The sequence below is a fragment of the Protopterus annectens genome, chromosome 14.part0 (assembly GCF_019279795.1).
Source record: "Protopterus annectens isolate FY-2018-M chromosome 14.part0, PAN1.0, whole genome shotgun sequence".
Lineage (NCBI taxonomy): Eukaryota > Metazoa > Chordata > Ceratodontiformes > Protopteridae > Protopterus > Protopterus annectens.
The window spans coordinates 242,794,243-242,818,718 of NC_056748.1; the positions used below are offsets into that span (position 1 = coordinate 242,794,243).

A 24,476-nucleotide genomic window follows, 5' to 3' on the forward strand; every position below is an offset into this window, starting at 1 on the left:
GCTATTTCTTGCTGAAAATGATGCAGAATACAGCCTGAGATACTATCAGGTCCCATGAAAGCTGTGTTCTTTGTCTTGGATAGGGTCTATAACTCTTGATCTATGGAGATGTGAGGTGTGGGACAAGCGTTGGGATGTCAAAAGGGCCTTTGGGAGGGACAGGGGGTTGAAGTTTGTGCTGAACCTATCTGCTAGCAGGTTGAGTAAGTCAACATGATCAGTGCAAGTGGTACCATTAAGTACTAATTCAGAGCAAACCTGGGCTTTGCCATGGAGGTTCCTGATGTAACTCAAGAAGGCTTTGCGGTTTCCCTTTGTTTTGGAGGCGGATTTCGATTCATAATTGGCATTGGAGGTTTTCACTAGTGATCTAATTTGCTTGTTGAGGCTAAGGAGGGAGTATTTCCAACTTGGAATTTGTTCCTTTTTAACCTTAGACAATAGTTTCTTCCTTTTGTTGTAAAGGCTGTTGATAGAGGATGTCCAGCAGTCAGGTTTCTGTTTCCTTGATGAGCAGGTTTTAGTTCTGTTGAGTGTGGCTGTGTCCATGCAGTTGTGCAGGTGCTTGTATACTGCACTGGCCTGCTGTTCAGCATAGTTGCCTGCATCCTCTGAGGGAGGCGGTGGTGTGAAGCTACCGATACCCTCCTTAGGAGGTTGTAGTCAGCTTTTGAGAAGTTTTTTAGGTTGATTACGACTGGGGGGAGGTGGTTGGGTGGGATAGAAACTTCAAATGAGATAGACCAATTATCTGATTTCTCCACGGAAGAACATACTATGCGAGTGGTGCAGTGGTCGCCCATGTTGGTAAGAACCAAGTCCAGAATGTTATTTCCCCTTGTGGGGATGAGACGAGTTGGTCTAGTACTTTAGAATTGATGAAGTCAAGGAATCGTTGGGCGAGTGCCAAGTGCATTAGTGCAGGAATAGTTGACCCAGTCTATAGTGGGGACTCCAATGATTTTTACTGCTTTGCATTATTCATCAAGTAAGGGTAGTTTTCTTGGTGTGTGTCGACCGATCAAGTAAGGGGAAGTTAGTACTGTGTTATAATTTAATAGGGGTAGATGCTGCTGTCCTGAGAATGTCCTCCTTTGGAGGAGATACCTAGTAACTATGAATATGTTACCAGTTTGCCATCCATTCCCTATTGCAATATTACTAGCTTATCATTTTTAATGTAATATAGGCAATTTATTCTTCAAGGGCAACATGGACTTTATTTGTAGATGAAACAATGAAACATAAAGTTGTTTGCTAGCAGCAACTTCTTCATTAATTACAGACCTGTTTATTGTTGAATTATTTAGATGACTTTTACTTCTGCAGAGATTGTGCATCTTTACTGATATTGGTGGATGTAATGACAGATATTTGAGTAGACTTTTATGATGGAAATGTTCTGAATTGGGGCAGTTTTGTCATTATTAGTTCATACATTTTGTTTCATTGCTTACTGGAAAAATGTTCAAAACAATAAATTTAAAACACGCTGTAACAAGTATGTTGTATTATACAAGGAATATAATTTAATACAGTCAGGAAGGTGAATAAAATGTGTGCAAGAGGTTTATGATTTGAAAACAGCCCAAAGGTAAACTTTATCCTCCACTGGCTAGAAGCATTTCCTTTGATTGTTGGTTTCAATGAATGTGAGTATCAGGGGCAGATAAGTTTTAATGCTAAGTCTGTTTTCATTTTGAGACTGTACTGCTTCATTTAGCAGGAGTCTATCAGTGTTTGTGCTATAAAATTTAAAATAACGTTTGAAATGAAATCCAAATAATCATTGTAGAAGTAAAGCATAAAGCAGTATGCACACTAGTGTTTATGGCAAATGGGAGAAATAGGCAAGTAATGGGACACAGGAATGGCTGCAGGGGGGAGGGCTGCATATGGGGGAAGCCCCATTTGACCATGATTTTGTGAAGGTGGAGGGGCGGCAAACTCAAAGACAGCCCTGGGTAACACAAACTCTAGCTATGCCTCTGTAACAGGTGTTTGCAACCTGTTTTTGTCTTCTTCATTTGTGCAACCAATGGTTTACGTCTTCATCACCTGCATAGAATTTGAATTCCAGAAGACATTTGGACTGCAGATGAATGTACAAGTGAGAGGTAAGTGTGTGTGTGTCTAAGTGTTTAAGAGGTATGTGTGTGTGTGCAAGTAAGGGAGAGGTAGGAATGTGTCTAAGGGAGAGGTTCATACCTCGGAATTATCCAAATGTTTGCCTCATATTTTCAGTTTGTTTATCATAAAATTGTGTTTTTCTGGCAAATCATTGAGGACTCAAGTCAGAAAATAATGGCAGACATTTGAGCTTTAGACTTCATATCATTCAGAAAATGTATACTAATGCAAAATGTGTGGTTCTATCCACTTTCTAAGGAGGTAGGGGGATGTATGTGTGTGTCATACCTGTCAGCTGTACATATTTTCATTGAATGTCCAGATTTTTGCCTTATATTTTTGGTCTGTTCCTCATAAAAACTCTTTTTTGTTTTTCTGACAAATCACTGGGATGAGCAAAGGATTAAAGTTACTAAATAATGACATGCATTTGAGTTTCAGACTCCATATCCTTCAGAAAAATGCATTCTTACACAAATCATGTTATTCTAACAACTTTCTAAATGTGTCCCTAGTTTTGGGCCTTTGTCCCCAACAGATTTCTTGTGAAAGATATTGTGTGTGTGTGTGTGTGTGTGTGTGTGTGTGTGTGTGTGTGTGTGTGTGTGTGTGTATAAGAGGGAGGTAGCATACCCCTCAGTTGTCCAGGTTTTTGAATGTCCAGAGTTTTGTCCCATATTCCTCTTAAAATGTATTGAAGTTGCTAAATAATGACAGATATTTGAGTTTTAGATGTCATATACTTTAGAAAAATGCATACTAACACAAATCCTGTTATTCTATCAATTTTCTATGTTTATGAGAGGAATATTTATGCTCTGTCCCTATTTATTTTAGACTTTGTCCAGATTTGTTGCTCTAAGAGGTTGAAAGGTGTGTGTGTGTGTGTGTGTGTGTGTGTGTGTGTGTGTGTAGCAAATGGAATCACTATTGTGGTATATAATTCTAAGGCAGTGTTAGTAGCACAGTAGGTAGCATGCTTGCATCTTGATGCGGAGAGCTGAAGGTTTGACTCCCACATAATGTAGATTTGTATTTTAAGGGTGTGGGTTGCTCCATTCCTGAGTATGTCCTCCTTTAGATGAGATGCCTAGTACCTATGAACCTACTTTTCAGCTTGCCACCCATTCCTATTGCAATTACCAGCTTACCATTTTTATTGTAATGTAGGCAATTTATTCTTCATGAGCAGCAGGCACTAAATTTGTAGATGAAACACTGACCTATAGTTGTTTTCTAGCAAGAACTTCTTCATTAGTTTCACATCTCTTTTTAATGTGGAATTATTCAGATGACTTTTACTTCTGCAGAGATTGTACATATTGACTGATACTGGTGGATTGTAATGAGAGAAGTCTGAGTGGCCTTTTATGGTCGAAATGTTCTCAGTTGGGCAGTTTGTCATTATTGGTTCATATATTTCATTGCTTAAAGGAAAAATGTTCAGAACTATAAATTTAAAACACACTCTAACAAGTGGTGCTGTATTATACAAGGGTTATAATTCAATTAGTGTGTAGTATAATTAATACAGTCAGGAAGGTGAATCAAAGAACTTTTGCATGGTTCTGAAAATGTGTGCAAGGAGCCTATGATTTGAAAACAACCCAAAGGTAAACTTACCCTGCCACTGGCCAGATGCATTTTCTTTGAATGTGGGTTTCAGTGCTGTTTCAGTGAATGTGGGTTTCAAAGGTAGAGAAGTTTTAATGCTAAGTCTGTTTTCATTGTAAGACTATTGCTTTGTTTAGGTTTAGTAAATGTCTATCAGTGTTTGTGCTATAAAATTTGAAATAAAAGTTGTAAATGAAATCCAAATATCTGTAATCATTGTAGAAGTAAAGCATAAAACAGCACGTACACTTAGAGATTTGAACAGTGTCTATGACAAATGGGGAGAAATAGCCAGGTAATGGGACACTGGAATGGCTGCGTGGATGGGGGGGGGGGGGGCTGTGTGGGTGGAGGAGATGGGGCTGCATGGGTGGGGCTCTGGGTTTGCACCCCCCTGCAAAAAATCCTGTGGGCTCCCTTGCCCACCATAGACACATAGCCGTTATTACTTATCTATTTTTAACAGTTTTTATGCTTTCTTAAGCAGGTTGTCAGTCTTGCAGTTACACACAAGCATTTCAAAATCTTGTCAAGTTAAAACTTGCTTTACAAGGCAAAACATTGCATTAGAAACAAGCGTATTTCTTTTGCACTGCATAATTTCATTATTGCTTTGGGAAAAGAATATTTAAAAAAGACAATTTACAGGAAAATGTGATCCTTTGTACTTAATAGCCTTTCTTCATTGTTAACAACAGTTACTTGTTTGACAGTTTTATAACACATCTCTTCTGTTATATCTGAGATAGCTCCATAAGTTGCATTTGCTGTAACTTTGTAACTTTCTATATTGCCTTAGTGGCACCATACCAGTGAAACATTTTCTGAAATAACGCCATTTTCTATGTCCAGCTGTTTTAAAATCTTTTCCTTTTTTTTTATCATGAATCTCCTTCTTTTTCTGGTGATTTTTTACCATGTCCTCTGGTAATGTGTGAGTAATTTTCATTATTGGAACTGCATACTCTATGTAACAGAATTTCTTCTCTTTTATTTCTTCCTTAAAAGAAGTATTATGTGTTAACTCCCATGCTGTTTTTATTTTATACTTAAGCTTTTTCCCATGACTATAGTTGGTGTTTTTAAACATAAAACCTGTATGTGTAACCTCTACAGGGACTGCATGTAATGGCATGTTTCCCTCTGTAAGGAATGTGGCTAAAAACCCAACAATTTGACTTGTCACGTGCCCTTGCAAACAAATTTTGCATGTCCAAAAATATATATTTGATTATGTCCCTGTTGTCATGATCTATTATATCTGAGTATCTCTCCCCATTTTTTCTTTGCAACTGTTTTATTTGCATAGATTGCCTCGTTCTGTTTATAGATTGCTATTATAGAAACAAATTTAAACTTTTTAAGACTGTTAACAGACTTGTTACTGTACTGATACTGTTTGACTGTTATTAACACTGACTTTTATGAACCAACATGGTGTGCTGCTTTTGCTTGGATTTTTATTAGCTGAAAAATGGTATTTGTCTAAGTTTTAATGACTCTGTACTTTACTACCTGTATGTATTGCTGTGTATTATTACCCAGATGGCAGTTACACCAGTTTGGCTAATGTTTTTGCTGTACTAGTTTATTTATAAGACTGTTTGCTGTTATATTTTTTGTAATACATTCTTTTGAAACTATGACATTACAGTTACTGTTTTTTTACCAATATTGATCCTGTTTGCTGTATGCATAAATTGCCTTTGGAAACATGCTGTACTTTTAATGTGTGTGTGTGTGGGGGGGGGGGGTTGACCCTCTCTTGTTACTATAGAACCTTTTATTTAGGATTTGTCATAGGTACTGCCTTAAATGTTACTCTATTTTCAGACATAGATGTGGACTTACATACCCAACATTTAATTGCATTGTTTAATTTTGCATATACCATTTGCACTACTGTAAATGTATTTATTGTATTTGTATTAACTTTACACTGTATCTGTATTAACTTTACTTTAAATCTGTATGGCTGTAGGTTATGTCTGTGTTTATTCAGAATCTGTCCTGGCTTATTAAACCAGTAAAGCATCCTTCTGTCTTTTTCTGTCCCCGTTGTTTATTTAATTAAAATTGAGTTTTGTATACTGACATTGTCTTCCATTGCTTTAAAAGTTCCCTGTACTTTGCTGCCAACTGATAACCTGTATGTTGTTAATTTATTGCTTTAATGCCTGTTGCCTGCCATGATTTGGTATTTCATAGGGTATACCTTATTTTTATGTATCCGTTTGTGTTTGTTCCTGTGACTGATTGTCCCTTAATGTATTTTCTTTATCTTGATTTCTTCCACTAATTTTGGGTTTGAAGAAGCACTATTATAATGTGACCTATTTTCTTACCACCTGTTTTTATGAACTTTGTTGTGTATCTGTCTGTCTGTAACCCTGGTAGAGCAGAAGCTGCTCGTGTTCCCCCTGTGTTTACATCCCCTTCCTTTCACCACGTAGTCTACAAGCTGTTTTTGTACATTTCCTGTGTGCATCTGCAATACTGCATACTTTTTTAAACTGTCTAGCACTCTGGCTTAATCTCAGAGTCTGTATCTGTCTGTCAGGCAGAAACTGATTTTAAAGCTGCATATGCATTTTGCAGAATGTCATTAGCTGTCTGATAGAATTGCTTTAACATAACATCTTGCCTGACTAAAACATTATTTTGTTTTTTCTGTCATGCCATTTAGACTGTCTGTAAAACAGTTACGTGAGTCTAGACACTCACCTGTTTTAGCTGCTTGCTTTGCTTTGCCATTTGCCAACGCATTTACTGTAGTGTTTCCTGTAGATTTTTATGTGCTTTGATTTTGACAATACTAAACTTTTCCTGTAAATCATTTTGGGAATGAAGGTTCATAACTCTCGTACTGGAGCATGTTTTAGGGGTTTGCCAACACTGTTGATGATTCCCCTTTCCCCTTCTGTCCCAAACTGGCATGTGTAAATGCAAAAAAAAATTTAATAAAGCGTTATTTGAAATAGACCACACAGTGTATGTCAACCATTGTTTAAATGCCAACATACTGAAACTAAATTATTATTTTGTCTTGCCACTGAGGCAGAGTCTGTAATAAACAAGACTGTTGATATATATCAGCAGGAGAATTAACTGTCATTTCTGCTGGACCTTGCCCAATGTAAACCTTGCTGGCCTTCTTCTAACTGTCTTGTCAGATTAACCTCTGTAGTTTGTGCCCTTAGTAAATGTTGGGCTCTATCTGATTGTTACGTTAAACGAGAAATGTCATTATGTAAAGTCTGAATGCTATGCTGAGTCTGTTTGTCTAAATGGCATTATTGTCCCTTACTACTGTCTCTAGGGAAATTTAATATTGATAGCACACTGTACTATGTTAGAACTTTTTTGTTTTTGTGCATTTGCAAAATTTACTATAAATAACATGTTTATGTGGTCTATTACATTACTGACAATAATTGCATACACTTGTACTGTATGAGATTTAGGTGACTGCAGAAGGTACATTTAACTGTTGTATATGTGAAGAAATAACAACGCTAGAATGAAACAGATTGTTTATAAGAATATGATATATCTTATGGTATGGCTTACATACTAGACTCCTGTGACAAGACAGACAGAAGTTAGGAAAGTTACTTGCACATGTACATTTTGTGTGTGTATTGTAGGCATTTAGACATTTACAAACACAACTGTTATCTAATGTCTGAACATCAAACATTTTAGATTTACATTTTATGTCTAACACAGAAGGTTTAAACCATGTAAATTTATATATACAATATGTGGACACTGTAAAGTTAACTGTCTGTACTTGCATCCATGTTATAACTGTGAAGAAAGTACCGTAATTTATGCAGAAGACAAGCAGGTGATCAGGCTAAAGTAAATCTGGAAAAGGACAGTGTTTTTTACAGACAAATCGTAGGTGGTCTGACGAAGGACAGCTTCTGCATCGGTGCTCTGTGTCCACCAACGAAGTACTGGGACTGTTTCTCTGTTAAAGCACTGGAACTGTCAGTCTGTTGAGCTAACGTAATAAGTAGTAGGGATCCCACTGTAATATCAACTGCTGGTAACAGATATATGGTCACAGTCACTGGCCAAGGCTCGCCACTGAAAAAATGTATCTCTTTCTTTTCTGAAGAAAATGTCCAAAAGTAGACCAGACAAACTCCGTTTTACTGTATCTGTTTGTTATACTTTATTTGTCTCAGAACAAATTCTTGCCAAACAGTTAATTCTGTCAGAGCTATTTCAATTCTATTATAACACAGCTAGACAGATGAATAGACTAAGGCACACTTAATCTAAGACGTCACCCCTGAATAAAACATACTGCGCAGTTTATATACTCTTTTCAACCAATGTTATTTTTAATGTCCTTGTGACTTGTTCTTCTGGTTTCTGTCTGTGTCATGAAAAAGTCCATGGTTATTTCATGCCCCTTTTTGGTTCTCGCTGTATCTGAAGACTTCACAAAAGTCTCTCCACGTCATCTTTATGTCACTTGACCTGTCTGCATTTTATTTATTTATTTATTTCTGCATCTGAAAGCCAAGAAAGTCAACTTCCTTTTTTTTTCTATAACAGGATGCATTTACAGTATTGCCCACAGCTATATGTTATTAATATCTAAACTGAACTTAACTGTTCTTGCAAAGCAAGCATATTATTTTGAAAACTGCTGTTTGGCCTTGCACATTTTCTTTCACTGTACACACAGTATATTGGGGAAAAGCATTTTAATTTACACAATATCTATCAACATCAGTTCACTGTTTCCAGTGTTGTATCTTGTCATTATTGAAAAGCCGGCCCTTGTAGGACTCACAACTGTCACTAATTCTGGAGAAGACATTGATATGGTATTATTTCATCTAATGGATTAGTGTTTACTTTCTAGTTAACTTGTGCAATTTAGGAGGGAAGTATCCATTCTACAGTCCTGTATGAATTGCTGGTGGATGACAATGAGACATTTATCATGGAAATCTGTTGCCAGACAGGAGTTGTAAGTGAACATAATTTCCAAAATGTTTGCTAATGGAATGGAATTGGGACAGAAGATCAGGTGGGTGGAAACTGTTTAATACTTTTTGTAGAGGCATAGTGAACACCTTTTTCCACATTATTCCCATCAGGGAAGGCTTGATAAATCTGGAGATTGCTTATGCAGTAACAACATCAGAGCCGTTTAGAAATTCATCTGTCAGTTGATTTAGACCAAGATTCCATTTTACAAAATCATTTGTATGCCGCATGTGCTAAAATACTGTGGCATGAGCAGTTTGGCATTCATGCTGATAAAGAATTATGAATGCCACCCTGCTGATTAGTTCGGAAAATGAATAGCAGGAGACCATCAGTGTCAGGAATTGAGGTAAATGGGTAGAGTTTAAGTTATGGATTTATCCTTTGTCATTCCAGACGTAGTACTTTTATTTATTTATTTATTTATTTATTTATTTATTTATTTAGAAGAGATCAGGATCCTTTACTTGATTCCTGTCTTCTTGGTATATCGCAACATCAGTGATAAGTCAGGAATGATGGCAAATAATCCATAAGTGATATGGTGATCATTATGGATTTGATCCTTGGAGTAATCCAAGGAAGATTAATCAGGCTAACTTGTTTCTTTTGAAGAGGCCATGTTATTAAGAGTGCTCAAAAATAGTATGTTAAAGTAATGTACTGTACTGCATCATCCAGTGGTAGTAGGTGTAATGCAGTCATACCTCTCAACTCTTCAGAAATTCATAAGCTACCCAGGTTTTTGCCTTGTATTTTTGTCTGCTCCTCACAAAATTTGTAGTTTTCTGACAAATCATTGAGAACTGAAAATGTCTAAATAATGACAGTTTCAGACTTCATATCCTTCAAAAAAATGCATGCAGATATAAACTGTGCTGTTCTAGCAACTTTCCAAGTTTATAAAAGCAACTTTTAAAATATTTCCCTGATTTTGGACCTTTGCCCTGTCATTGTTTTTGACTTTATTCAAAATTCTTTTGATAAGAAGTAGAGAGGTATGCATGCATTCTAGTAAGCAGAAAGTAAAAATGTTAGGATTAAGGTTTTATTTCTAGAGTAACAGAACCTTTGCACTTTATTGACCTTTCCTGTGTCTTACATTTTCAGCCATGATACCTAATGAAATAATGTTACTAGGTTCATATGTTAGGATCCAGTATAATAAATGCTTCATTACCAGTGTTTTTCAGTGTTCTAGTAGTAAGATCTGTTGTGAGAGACTATATGGAAGGACAGTTTTCTTTGTTTGTTGAGTATTTACAGTTGTTGGTATTGCCTCCCCCAAAGATGTGTTGCTTTTACATTACATGTCAGCCAGTGAACACTCTTATGTGATACTGACTGATGCTTCTCTCCAGGAACATAGGAACATTCAACTGATAATGGCGTCAACTTGCTAATTTTCCTTTGTTTACAATATGAAACCTGTGAAAGTCGAAGAGTATCGTATGGGAACTCCACCTACGCCTTTCTGTCTCAAACCTTGGCAGAGGAACAGATAGAGATCCTATCCCATTGAGACAGCTGGTTCCCTTGATTGTCAACACAGTCCGCATTTAGGATCCCCCTCAGTCTTCTGAGTCCTCTCCAGAGTATCCCACTGCAGAGGTCCCTCAGAAACATACATGCAGGAGGAGACACATTGACTCTCCCATGAGTCTATCACTGAAGACACGAATTTCGATGATGGGGAAAGGTCCTGCAGATTACCACTTTGGAGGTCTCATTTGATAAAATTCTTCAACTCTTGAGACCCCTTCCCAGTGTAATCAGTGTTTCTCTAGGTCTTTGGATCCAGCTCAGGTACTTCTTGGTTGCCCCCCCCCCCCCCACCATTGAAGTGGTGGATTTATTCTCTCATTGTGCATAGAAGGATGTTGCAGAATCTATTCCGTGTAGTAAACCTGGTAAGTTTTTTGATGCACCGAAAGATTGCCAGCATTGGAGCAAGGGCCTAGTGGTGGAATCCATGGTAGTAGCAGCAGCCACCAGAAAGTAGCTGACTGAAGAAAGCTCATCTGTCCATCCCTCTAACGGAATCTAATGCATTGGACAGGTTTGGGAAATGAGTTTTTACCTTAACTACCTTTGCTATGAGAGTGCTGAATTATCTGGCACCAAATGGTAATATTTCAGAGAGATTTAACTATGGAGCTGTCCAAATCTGTCTTAGTCCATGCCTGCGAAGGACAAGAAAACTGTAGACTCACAACTGGCCACCCTACAATCCCAATCAAATGCCTTCATCCATCTGACCCTAACACAACTGAGGATGTTTTGAGAGTGCAGGTACAGGCATTACCATAAGGAAACATGCTTGGATGTGGTTGTTTGACTTTGTGGAGCCTTTCAAGATGTCCTTTGTGAATACCTGTTTCAGTGGTTCAACTCTCATCAGGCCAGAATCAAGGACATGCTTTCTAGAAGGTAGCAAGACTGGAGAACCCTTTCTACAGAAGGTTTAAGTCAGTTGGGCCACCTTTTTGTGTCTTTCTACAGAAGAGATTTGGTTCTCTGCTCCCAAGAGATCCTTTTCTAGAAGCCAGAAGGCCAGCAAAAACTGTGGCTCTCAGTCTCAACAGTTCTCCCAGAACACTCCTGGAGATAGATCCCTGAGGCAGAGGGGGTAATTCTAATGGTAAAAGTTGTCCACGAGGCAGAGGAGGCCTTGCAGAAACAAGGCTTCAGGGGTCTGTTCTTAGAGAGGCCATATCAGTGCACCTGAATGGCTGCCCAGCTGCTCCACTGTGGAGACAGTCTGAGTCGCTTGTCTCTGCACCCAGAGGCCTGGGCATCCCATCATCGAAGATATCTGAGTGTGGAGGATCATAATCAGAGGCTACTCCATTCCATTTATTTACTTTCCTCCTTCAACATAGAAAATTCCCAATATGCTACCCTGTCAAAGAAAGGCAGCTGCTGTAGAAATAAAAAGGTTGCTAGACAAATGAGTCATTCAAAAGGTCCCACCAGACCAACATGGATGTGGAATTTACACAAGGTTCTTTTTGGTGCCAAAGAACTGGGACCCAAGGCCAATTCTGGACCTCAGTCATCTCAGTCAGTATGCCAAGCACCCAAAGTTCCAGTTGGTCATGGTACAGTCCATGCCATCCCGAGTTGAAGAAGAAAGATTGGATGTGCTTGCTAGACCTTAAGAATGTGTACTACCACACTGTGTGGGACAGGAGGTTCAGAGGGTTTCTCCACTTCTGGCCGGGAACCAGTCACTTTCAGTTCAGAGCCCGACCCTTTGATCTCACTACAGCATCCATGGTGTCTACCAAGTGTATAGCAGTAGTCGCAACTCACCTCAGACCGCAAGGGTTCTAGGTGTTCTGTGTCTAGACAACTGACTTGGTGCTGCTCTTACTTGGGTATTTTCTCTTTTGGATCAGAGACTATCTGTTTAGTCTTTGCTCCCAGTTAGGAATCACAAAAATCTGGAAAAATCTCAGTTTCTTCCAGTTGGAGTTCATATGTGCCCATTTAGGTATGGCAGCCAGGATAGCAAAGCTGCCAGACAGCAGATTGGCCACTCTGCAAAAACAGGCACTAAAGATTCTGTCCTGTCTAGTGCCATCAGCCACATTCGTTCTTCAGCTTTTGGGATATGTATGTCAGACTCCGTCACCCATGTCCCCTAGCCAGGTTCTACATGAGAGTTCTACAGTGGACACAAATAACATGGTGGATTCAGTCTTCCAGGGTATCTCAAGGCCATCTGTTTCTATCACCCCGCCCACATGGCCAGCGTGACCACAGCCGCTTCCCAGATATGATGGTGGGGGGGGGGGGTTACATGGGAAAGATGGTCCCAAGGCACATTGTCTTTTTCCTGTGGACAGTCTCAATATCAATGTTCTAGTAAAAGTAAGTGGAAAAGAAATTCTAGTTGGGCCTCCCAAAGGAATCTGGCTCCTTTTTTGGCTACTTTCCCTAAGGTCTTAGACTTTCTAGCATCTGTTTTCCAAACTGGAGCCAGTTTATTCTACAATTAAGGTCCAGTTAATGGCTCTTTCCACTTATCATTGTTGGAGAAAATCATGCTACCTTAGCTTCTCGTAAGCTTGCCAAAGCTTTCATGAGGGGCACCTTCCATCTTAAACCCTCCCAGGACCCTACTCCTTGGTAGACATCAAATTTTTGACTTAGTCTCCATGCTGAAATTACTTGAAAAGCAGATTTCTATCAGGACTACAGGCTCTATCCTGCAATTATTTCTATTATTTTACAATAGATAGGGTGTCCCTCAGAACCGGTCCACCCTTTGTCCCACAAGTAGCATCTGAGCTAATGTATCAGTCAAATGGTTTTCTTTCCTTGTTTCCAATAAAGGGAATATATGCTTCAGTTGCTGAATGTACATTACCAACAGTGTTTCCACCTCCATCGTACCAAATCCTTCAGGAAGACGAATCAACCATTTGCCTTCTTTTATAAACCTAAGGTAGCCCAAAGAGTTTCAAAGGTATCCTTAGCTAGATGGTTATTCAGCTGTATTTCTCATGTTTATAAAGAAAAAGGTTTGACTCTGCCTAGACCAGTCAGAGCTCATTCAACTAGATCTGTTTCAACTTCTGCAGCCTTCTTCCAGGACCTCAGTTGATGACATTTGTACAGCAGACACTTGGTCCAGTGTTCACATGTTTATTTCTCATTATAAGCTGAATTTGATCTCCAGGAATAGGGTAGCTTTTGGTTCAGCTATCCTCCAGAATATCCTTCCATGAGGCCACCCCAGGTTCTAAGTGGCTGGGGACTCTGTCCCATCCATTGAGAAACAGATGGAAAAGACAACATCTGATATGAAAGTTATGTACTTACCATAATGATTGATCTGTGTTGTCTGCTTCCATCATCCCCCCCCCCCCACACACACACACACACACTTCCACTTACACTCCCTTAACTCCAAATCAGTAAGTACTCCTTTAGGGATTTTGGCTGCTTTTAGATTGATATCTATCAATGTGTTTTGCTCTGTTCTGGGTTTGCCGCCAATCTCGATCTGAGGGGATGTTGGTGTTAGAAGGGGATTATGGATAAGGAGAGGTGCCTGAGATTTGGATCCAAAAGTCTACTGTGGCTAAAGATGGATCTAAGGCTGGATTCAAAGACCCATCTGTTGAGGAAGGACAGAAGCAGATAACACATATCTATTGTTATGGTAAGTGCATAACTTTCATTTAAATGTAAATTTGATACTTCCACATCTTGCCTTCTTGACATCTGAAATTTTGTCAGCAGTCACAGAAATCCTGAGTTTCCCATTCAGGAAGAGTCACCAGATGTTATAATTTCCATCTGTGTGAACATACCACTTCTGATTCAGCTGTTAAAATGCACATGCATACAAGGTAAAGGCTCACTTGCAAGAGTAGCTCAGTATTAGGCTTTACTAGGTAGCAGTTCAAAAGGTGGGAGGGATTCTAGATGGAGACTTCATGAATAATTAATTAACTTGTTTGATAAACTGAATTATCATCTGCCCCCTGCTCAGTAAGTCTTTCTTCTAGAAAATTAGCATAACAGTGACATCAGATTTTGAGCATGGCTAGCAGGGATTTTGGTAAATGGCTGGATAAATGATTTGTTTATTAAATAGTGTTTATAGTACATCACAAATGAACCTCCCAGCTATCCCTGATTTTGACACAAATTTTAGCTCTGCTTGTCTTAATCCTTCCTTCCTAAAATTAGTGACTTTTGGAAACATGGTGGTAAGTTACACTTGGTAAATAATGGCAAAAATTAGAGTTATAGACACACTTCTTTTTCTACAGAAAATGTACATTAATTCACATCATCTTACTCTATTAACATCTCTAGTTACCAATACTAATGTCTTAAAACACGGCCCTGATTATTTCTGGATTTGTCCCTGATTTTGTTGAGATTTGCCCGTGTTTAGTTGAGAGGTATGATTCACACTTCATGAAACTTACTGTAGTTGCACAGGGGAGCTACAGCGACATGCTTTCTCTTTCTGTGTGAGCATTTGGTATGAAATTGGCATTCATGTAATGATAATCCTGGCATGCAATGTTGAGATATATGCATCGCATGCTCCTGCTGTATGACTACAGATACCTATTGCATAACTGTGCACTGGCAGGTAGTGCCAGATGTAAGCAGTTTGTACACTGTCCAAAACTGATTGTGCATGGTTGCTACATGTTTTTGAATCACTGCTACTCAAGACACCTTGCACTTTCAGTCAAGTATACAAAGTAAATTTCAGAGAAAACATTGAATTAATCATCAGCTTACATATATTGTCATAAAATAATAGCGATAGTAATGATGAAACTTTACTTTCCCACAGATGTAGGTGATGAAGTGTATTTTGCTATTCTAAAAGCCAGTAATTAGCTCTTGCTAGGGATCACTGTATAGTGAAGATTAGTACATATTGGCTTAGTAGCACACCAGACACAATAACTAAAGCTGATTACATGGGAAACAACATATTAAAGCTTAAATGTGGAATGGATACTGAACATACCTCTTAAACTCTTGGAGCAAGAAATCTTGACAAAGGCCCAAAAATAGGGATACTTTTTAAAATATTGTTCTTACAAACTTGGAAAGTTAATAGACTAACAGGTCCTGCATTACCATGACTTTTCTGAAGGATATGTAGTCTGCAACAAAATTATCTGCCCTTATCTTTTGACTTTAGTCTTCAGTGATTTGTCAGCGATTTGCCAGGAAACTCACAATTTTATGAGAAACAGGCCAAAAATATGAGATGAAAATCTGGACAGTTGAGAGGTATGGTACTGAAGATGTGCTTCTGAGAGAAGCTGCAAAAGAAGCCAAAAAAGTGAAATAGGCAAACAAAGAAAAATATCAGGAAGCAGGAATCTGTTTAATAAAGTTCTACTTAATTTATTTATTTATTTAATGTTTGCTTAACAAGAAATTCTGACTGGGCAAGAGCCCATTTTCAGCAGAGGCCTGGGGAGAAAAGCTCCAAAACAGAAAAATATTTCAAATATATTTGTAGAAAATACAATGAAGGTGTAACCTTTTGATTTAAAATAACAATTCAAAATAGTGTGATTGTGAGGAATAATGCAAAACTTAACACAAAATAAAAACCTTGTAAGATGTATGAAGGTCATGATTAAGAAGAATTACTCAAAAAAAAAATCCAAAGCAATAAATTTCATGAGGTGAACAAAGAATAATTCACATACATTGTAGTTTTAGAATACGCATAAGTAAGTAGGCATAGAGTAATAAAGAGAGAATACAAGATCTAGGTAATTGGCAGGAAGAAAGTTAAACATACAGATTTGCAACTTGAATATCGATATCATATGTATAAAAAGATGTAGTAGGTTAATATAAGAGAAAGTTTGGTTAGATTAATGTAAAAGGGTTAATGTGTGATACAGAGAGTAGGCAGGTGAGAAGGTATTTGACACAGGAGTGTAGCCATTGAGTTCTACTTTGTACTCACAGACGCTTATTGCTGCCCCCAGTCTACCTGGCATTTAAAAAATGGTCATATCAGTCGAGATGTTGCACCCCCCCAAAACTTAATTTGTGTAACATTTTCAGCTGCTCAGTCAAAAACTATCAGAAGTATTGTTTTCAGATTTGCAGTCATCTCTGTAAGAAAGAAAGCTATATAGATATTTTTACAGTCCTCAATTTAGATGGTTATAGATACAGTAAGGCTTTACAAAGTTCCAATGTTTCTAAAATGTTCAGAAAAGTTGTACTCTTTAGAGTACAAAGAGTATGCCTGGCAACACCCTTGATTTGACAACGTAAGACGTAGGGTAGAGTATAAGAGAAAGTTTGGTTGGATCAATATAGAAGGGTTAATGTACAATACCGAGAGCAGGCAGGTGAGAAGGTATTTGACAGAGTAAGAGGCAGGGTGCAGAATATATAGAAGAGATGATTGTAAGAGGGAGATGAAGCTATCCTGGTGTACTGCATGCACATGTACATTACATTTGCTGTATGAAAAACAGGAAAAAAACACATCAGATCTTAGCTTGGAATAAGTATGCAGTGCTTCTCTGTACTTTCTGCATAACCAAGTCTTTTCAAATGTATCACTCCAGTCTATCCTCCTTGTTACCAGATCGTTTAATATTTATGTTCTATCCATGCACAAGTCTTAGAAATAATACATTTATTTATTTTATTTTACATTTGTGTACCAGGAAAGTCCGACTGGAACGAGGTCCATTTACAGCAGAGGCCCAGGGAGAAAAGCTCCACATCAAACAATATGTACAGTGGTAAATATACAATCAAAAAGATATATCATACAATGGTTTGCTCCAAACAAGCTTCATTTACACATAGTAGACCCTGGATGGCAGTATGTGGGAGAAAAAACTCCACATTAACTGATGCAATCAAAAGAGACATCACACAAGACATAATTTACACCTAGTAGGCCCTGTATGGGAGAGTGTGAGTACGGTATAATAGAGATAGTAAGCAGTGAACAGAGGAAGGTAGCAAGAATTGGAGGAGAGCAGGAAAGCATTTATGTGATACAAGGACAGAGCCAGGATTGCAAGGTGTGACTTAAGTAACTTTTTAAACAGTGAGAGAGATGGTGCTGAAGAGATATTTTGGGGGAGGTTATTCCATTTCCTAGCGATGATATGAGAGAAAAGAGCTTTCCCTGCAGTATTGGTTTTGAATATACAAAGCAGTGTTTTTTTGGATGAGCGTAGAGGATGGTTTGCTGAATATTGGTTTAGTAGTTGGTTTAGGGCTTGGAGTTTTGTGGGGATTCTTTAGTATGATGAAGGTTAGCACTAGTTGGTGGTAACTAATTAATTGAGGGAGTTCTAACCTCTGTAGCTCCTTTAGGGCAAGGCAGTGATGGCTTCTAAAAGTGGAGTTATTGGCGAATTTTGCAGTTTTATTGTAACATGATTCTAGTTTGTCTAGGTCTGTTTTCCTGATGTGGGTTAGGATTGGTGATGCATACATTAGTGTAGACAAAAGGTGGGTTTGGGCTAGGGTGATTCGTGCTTGGTCTGATAGGAACTGTTTGTATAAAGTTCCTAATTTTTTATGAACCTTTTTAATGGTTAGAGAGATATGGACATCAAAGTGAAGATCCTTATCTATTTCAACACTGAGGAGCTTAGTATGGGGGAAGGAGAGATTATGGTGCTGTTTTTGGAGGTGATAGTGAAGGAAGGAGGTGTGGTTCTCTACTTACCTGGCAGGGGGAATACCACGATTAAGAAGGTGGTTTCCCCAGGGTGAGGCTTTTCCATTGCAGATTTCGGTTGGGTGACCCCTGTGATTTCCCCAAATGTGGGACATTCAACTGTATAATTTATGGTACATCCCGGAAATATCTGTGCATTCCTTCTCATAAAACTCTCACCTTACAATATTACCATAATTTCCAATGGAAAGCATTTCGGACAGTCAGAAGCAGCTGAAGAGTATTTCAGACTCCGCATTCTTATAGCATTATCTGGCTTCTGACTGACAGATGATATTTAACCTTATCATACAAGCACAGAGTAGTCCTTTTCACCCCACCCCCCTTTATAAGGCATCCCAAACACCAGACTTAGAAATCAGATTTAGTAGTCAGTGTGTCAGGTTGCTTAGTTTTTCTGAGGCAGTATTCTATTATCCCTGATATTTCAGAACTGGTCTTTTATATTAGTACAAAGATCTAGAGGTAACGTGTGTTGATTTTTGGAAGGTAAAGGACATGGGTTGTTGCTTGGCTTAAGTAACGGTGTCATTGCCAGAGCTAGCGGAAAGTACAAGAAAGCTAGTGTGTACCTTCAGATATTAAGTCTGTCCTTGTTTTTTATATTTGTCACAGGATTTCCTGAGGATTCAGATGCAGTTCTATAAAATAAGAAAGAATCTTAATTGATTTTTATCAGAAAATGTGATTGTTGCTGTGAAAGGGACAGATTATCACAATTCTTTTATTTTTAACAGTTTTAGTTGCTTTGTAGTCTGATGACCAGATTTATCACTTACAACATAGCTTCTGACAGTGATCAAATTATTTTAATTTGACTGTGTCACTCTCTTACCTCTTCCTTGTTTTTTTACCTTACCTTCAGGCAAGTATTACTTGCAGAATGACACACCACCAGCTGCTAGATGTAATTATGTAAGCCGAGAATATATTTTATTTTCTAGCTGAGTTCTGTAAAATGTATGTAACCCAGTTTCCTACCATATCTGCAGATAACATGCTGAAGTACTTTCACTATACGTAGCAAATAGAACTTTTTATATGTATATGTGTCTTAAGCCACTCATTTTGAGGACATTTGTAATGCTAAGACAAATAGGCTATTTTTCACGATTCTGTTTATACTACATTTGCCAAATGGCAGATGGAGACAGTATTCTATCCCTTAAATGAATTTAACATTTTACCTCCCTTTTTTCCCCTTTCTCAATCCACTTTCCCTTACCCCCCCCCCCCCGAATGGCTTAGTGGATTCTGTCATCACCACCCATTCCTGTAGTCTGTTTCTTGGGTTTTCTGGTACTACTGGTCCTTTACTGCCCAGTTCACTCTCTCAGATCATTAGATATGCAGCACATTTTTCCAGGACACGTCCTGAGACTTGAGGTAGGCTATATTCCTACCTAGCTTCTGTCCTTTAGAATTAACTGTCTTCCCTGATACAGACAATTCACAGGCCTCCTTCTGAAGGTTCCTACAATAGTTTCTTTAGTGCAGTCTGTTTAAATCCTAACAGAGATGCTGCTCTTACCTCTCATAATTTATTTTTAAATTGTTATTTAGTTCTAGCTTGTTAACGTTTTTGTGCAGAATTTCATGCTATTTTCTGTTTTATGATCTTATATTCAGGGCCAATGTACAGGCACTTACATATTTAAAAAGGTCTGCAACCCTCTCCTTGAAGAAGTATTTACATAGATCCAGGGGGAAGTTGGTTCCTACCATTTGCTGTCCGTCTTCCCTCCTCCCCTGTCCTTCTTTTTCAGGGTGATACTTGTATATCTCCCAGACTTGATTTTAAGCTGTCATGCCCCCCCCCCCATCCATTTTGTCATGTAGTGGAAAGAGTTCTATCTTGTATTATCACTTTTCATTAATCTCTTTGTGTCGCTTTGCTCTGGGCTTCTTCCAGCAGCCTGATGTCCAGCCTCCTCCCTATATGGCCTCCAGAACTGCTTCCAGTAATGAAGGTGTGGCCTGACCATGGTCTGGTAGACAGGAAGGATTACTGCTGTGCTTCTGAAGTGTATCTCCTTGAGGACACACCCCAGTACTCTGCTTTCACAGCCTTTCACTTTGCTCCTGGTCACATAGTCCAGGTGTACTAAACAATTTCACATACCTTTCCTGCTCTTTTGCCCTCAGTTCTACCCCTGCCAGGTGATGCTACAGTCGTGGTTGTTTTGACCCAAGTGTTGTGTGTGTCTCTACACTGAACTGCAGATGGAACCTGCCCAGTTGGCCAGAGTTTCCAAATACATTTGTAGACCCGCACCACAGTTTTCACTGCTGCACCTATGTGTCAAGGGCAAAGTCGTTATTTCTGATTTTTTTCATAGAAAAAAAAAAGAAATACAGAAGAATTCAAATCATGGTGTCAACCCTGCAGTACCCCACTTGCCATTTCCCCTTATTCCTGACATTTACCTGTCACCACAGCACTCTGTGTCCTATCTTCAAACTATGGTGGATTTTAGAAGATAATGACCATTATCTCTGAGCAGAGTGCAGTACTTTTTATTAATATTGTATAGTTGCTGCTAAGGCCCCAATAAGAATTGGAGCCTTTTGCTTATGGCACTGTTAGTTCTTATTAAAGTAATTGGACTTTGCACTTGGCTTTTCTGATGACAAATGCTTCTATGTTCTTTTAGAAGGAAGTGTAATCTACAGTTTCGATCATGAGCAACATATAATATTACTCCATTTCATGGTTCTGTATTTAGTCCAAAGATTTTTCACTGCCTACTGTGTAACTGAGCAGTTTGTTTAAAAGAAAGCTACAGCTATTTCTCAATGAGCAATGTATTTTCCTCCTGACTGCTACTCTGCCAAATGTAATCAAAGTATAGCTTGGCTGTTTTTCATCTTGTTTTGTAGTTGTATCGCAGTTATCTTCCTCACTGTATTGGGTTAGCATGAATTCTAAGACCGAAGCCAAACAGTCACTTTGTAACTCTAAAATTAAAGACCCCAACAACAGAAGGAGCATGCACCTATGCCAGGACTTTGTGTTCTAATTACCATTTTCCCAGTAATTACCTGCCACAGTACATAACTCACCAAATAGTACGGCAAGGGGCCACCACACTCAGTTCGATGGCAGACCAAAAGCCATGTTACAACAATCACTAAAGTTGAAACAAAGGAAGCATACACCTGTAACAATACTTCATAGTCTCAGTGCATGCTTCACAGTAATTCCAACTCTATACCTGACCCATGAGAAAGTTCATCTTAGTTTCAGAATATTTCTAGCACTGGTCATTTCATCTCACCACATAAACACACATGGAGATTCACAGAATAAAAAGCGATCCACAATCTGTTGTAGTCATGCCAACTTTATCTACATACTCATATACATAAAAAAAAAATCACAAGTACATAAAAACCAAGCTCTGAAGTCCCAGTATGTAAGGGACAAAAGGTCTTACTTTTTATTTGCCTGTTTTTTTTTTTGTTTGTTTTTTTTTTGTATGTATATGTGGATAATAGTTGATGTGACAACACTACATGATCACTTTTTATTCTACGAGTCTTCATCGCCACAAGCATGTTTGTGGTCCACATGATCACTTTTTATTCTGTGAGTCTCCATCGCCACAAGCATGTTTGTGGTAAGATGAAACTTGGTTTTTGGATGGCCATTTGGAATGATTTATGTACTGTGGCAGGTAATTATTGGGAAGCTGTCATTAGAATGCAAAGTATTGGTACAGGTGTATGCTCCTTCTGTTGTTGGGGTGTTCAGTTTTGCAGGAATTCTCAGAATAGTTTCTTGAGAAATTTGCTTTCTTGGCTCAGGATAAATATACATAGCAAAGTTTTTGCATTCCGTGTCATGTTTCCCTCCCACTGAGGTCACAAACATACAGAGCCTTTGGAGTTTAAGAATTACTGTGCAGAAACACACTAGCCTTGTCACAGCAGAGGAAGCAGTTTATGAAATCTGACATGTTAGTTTGATAAGGTAATTGAGTGGAAGAGGATGCATTAGTTAAATTATTTCTTACTGTTCCAAAGAAAAAACTGATTTACTCACTGCAAGAAAAGGATCCTTTGAATTCTGTGAGTAGAAGAGAACAGTTTAGCAAAAGAAATGTCCACTCTTGTATGAAAGAAAGTCATTAACTTACCAAGCCTTTTGTGGTAGCTGCAGAGAGTTAGGTATGTTTACAAGGTGATAGAAAGTTATATCAGACAAGTCGCTGATTTAAAAAATGTACAGTTTCCAATTTCAGAAATTTTTAATTAAGCAGCAACTCAAAGAACTCACATTTTTAGAGAATGAGCAGAACAATGTGTTACCAAAAAGGGCAATATCCCATAGAAGAGTCACAGAATGCATTGTGGGAAAGATGACCACTAAAAACCAAAATCTGCAGCTCCGACAGGTATGGGCGCCAGAACCACAGAGCGAGGGGGAGGCAGTGCCCCCCCCCCACTTTTACAGCTACAAGACCTGTCTCTTAATGAAGAGACATAGGCAATTGAGGATCCATGTGTGCAGCGTGTGTCACACACTAATGTGCATTTAAACACAAGCACGCGGAGAAATGTGAAGTTGTTAATCTCGCAGATTATTCTCACTGATGGGGTTGGAGGCGATCCTCTGCTCCAACACGGCCGATAGCAAGCTCAAGGTTTGCCAGTAGTTCGAGACCAGCCCCTTATCCCACCATGCACTGCTACAATTACCTCAGATCTTGTTTGCTGCGAATAATAATCTATACATACATATGTATATATATATATATATATATATATATATATATATATATATATATACAACCCATACATACTCTCTTATATATATCTATGAAGAAGAGTACCCAAAGGGAAAGAGAAATATTGAATAACCAGGATGGCACTAGCCTCTAAGTCAACAGTAAGCCAGGTGGGGGAAGGAAGGAGGGACGTGAGAATAAAGGCAAGATAAACAACTCACGTGGAACGTTATGGTAAGTACATAACTTCTATATGTGAAGTTGTTAATCTCGCCGATTATTCTCACTGATGGGTATCGTCCCTAGCACCCTCAACCCTGGGTGGCTCATGGGAGTATGTTCTTCAGTACTGTAGAACCAAAGGAAGACCTGTCCCTAGAAACCTTATCTACTTTGTAATGTGAGATAAAGGTAAGAGGGTTAGACCAAGTGGCTGCAGTGCAAATATCATCAAGGGGCAATTTAGCTTGAAAAGCAGAAGAGGTAGAGACAGCTCTGGTAGAATGAGCTTTTGGTTTGTGCGTTAAAGGCATGTTCATAAACAAAGGATATACAATCGGATAACCATTTAGATAAGGTTGTTTTAGCCACTGGATTGCCTTTTCTTGCTTCTGAGAAGGCTACCAAAAGTTGATCTGATTTCCTAATATCCTTAGTTCTGTCAAGATAAAATCTGAGCTGTCTGTGAGCATCAAGTTTGTGCAGCATATATTCTAAGTTGTTAGAGTGGTTGGGGAAGAACACTAGTAGTTCAATGACCTGACTGATGTTTGACTCAGAACAGACTTTAGGTAAAAATGAGGGGTTCGTTCTGAGAGATACTCTATCAGCATGGAAGATCATGTAGGGTGATCTGATGGATAATGCTTGAAGTTCTGACACTCTGCGGGCAGACGTAATGACCACAAGAAAAATTGTTTTCTACGATAAGAATTTTAAAGCACAAGGAAAAAGCTGGTTCAAAGGGAGGAAGAATAAGTTGAGACAGCATAAGGTTTAAATTCCAGGGAGAAAAGGGAATCTTGATCGGAGGTCTCATATGAAGAACGCCTTTAAGGAAGGTTTTGGATAATTTATGGCTCATAATATTTGAGCCATCAAGACCAAGGTGAAAATTTGAGATAGCAGCTAACTGAACTCGAACTGTAGCAGCTGCTGCCCCTTCCTTAAAAATTTTTGTCAAAAATTCCAAAATCAAAGATAGCGGAGGTCGAAAAGGGTCAATGTTCTGCGTGTTGGCACAAATTGAGAACCTTTTCCATTTGCTGCCATATAATTTCCTGGTAGATGGCTTGTGAGAGGACAAGAGAATCTGTCTTGTATCTTCTGAAATTGAATGAAACCTGGCAATTAGGGGAAGTGGATTAGCCAAGCAGTCAGTTTCAGGGACTGTAGAGAAGGATGAAGGTCCCCTGACGGGTGCATCAGAAGGTCCGGAACTGGGTCCAGGATCCATGGATCCTCCAACAGATGATGGTGGAGAAACGGAAACCAAATCTGTCGAGGCCAGTAGGGGGCTATGAGTATAACCTTCCTTCCCAGCGATTTTGCTTTGTGTAGAAATGTGGGTATTAATGGGAAGGGTGGAAATGCATAAAGGAGACCTGGGGGCCAATCGTGTAAAAGCGTATCTCTCGGGGATGACCGGGAGGTGGTATCAGGGCAAAGTAGCTTCTGCATTTTGAATTGATGTGGCTGGCAAATAGGTCGCAGCAAGGCTGGCCCCATTTGTGGAAAATCAACTTTGCGACCTGTTGATTGAG

The 24,476-nt window shown here is 38.8% G+C and overlaps 1 protein-coding gene and 1 pseudogene across 1 annotated transcript in view; both read left to right on the forward strand.

Moving 5' to 3' along the window:
* LOC122788645 (PDZ domain-containing protein 8-like) overlaps nucleotides 1-24,476 on the forward strand; it is an 862,743-nt gene that overhangs the window by 228,801 nt on the left and 609,466 nt on the right. The gene's annotated exons all lie outside the window — the stretch shown is intronic.
* LOC122789482 lies at nucleotides 17,964-18,103 on the forward strand (annotated as a pseudogene).